The sequence below is a fragment of the Anomalospiza imberbis genome, chromosome 26 (genome assembly GCF_031753505.1).
Source record: "Anomalospiza imberbis isolate Cuckoo-Finch-1a 21T00152 chromosome 26, ASM3175350v1, whole genome shotgun sequence".
In the NCBI taxonomy this organism is placed as follows: Eukaryota; Metazoa; Chordata; class Aves; order Passeriformes; family Viduidae; genus Anomalospiza; species Anomalospiza imberbis.
Genome location: NC_089706.1, coordinates 1,375,236 through 1,375,890, shown reverse-complemented (window position 1 = coordinate 1,375,890; position 655 = coordinate 1,375,236).

Here is a 655-nt window from a genome sequence, read left to right as displayed (position 1 = left end):
CACCACCCTCAGAAAGAGTTCTTCCTTGCTAACGTTGTCCTGAAGTCCAGAACTTACCGTGATGGCTTTTACTTACCCCAGTGGTCCCAGGCGCAGGTGGGCAGAGCAATGACAGCCAGGTGACACAGGGAGGGTTTCCTCTATCCCCTTTGCAGTGCCTGACACCATTGGGTGCTGCATGGAGAGGTCCCACCTTGTGCTGTTTTGTTTGTTTGTAGGGTTTTTTTGTTTGTTTGGAGGTTTTTTTTTTAATTCTTTATTTTTTTAAATTGACGTTAAACTAAGGACCACTCTGTTTTTTCAGAGAAAAACAACAAAAGGCACACACAAAGTCCAAATGCCTGAGAAAAATAAGTCCACCTTAGGAAAGTGATTTCTTGAGATACTATTTGGAGTTTTATTGGCAACAAGGTTCTGCCTGTCACATGCTTGGCCCAGGCCTCACTGCCTGCTGCTTTCTCCCCTGGGAACAGAAAGGGAACGTGGAGGCCTGGGAGCCTCCACCCCTGCCAGGAAAGCCCTGGTGGCCCAGCAGTGCTGGGAGAAGCCCAGGGTGGCCCAGATCCATCCCCTGGCACAGCAGAGAGGTGCTGCCCACGGAAGGGGATGGCCCCAGAATCATCCCCAGCTGCTGGAGTCTAGAGCAGCCACAGCA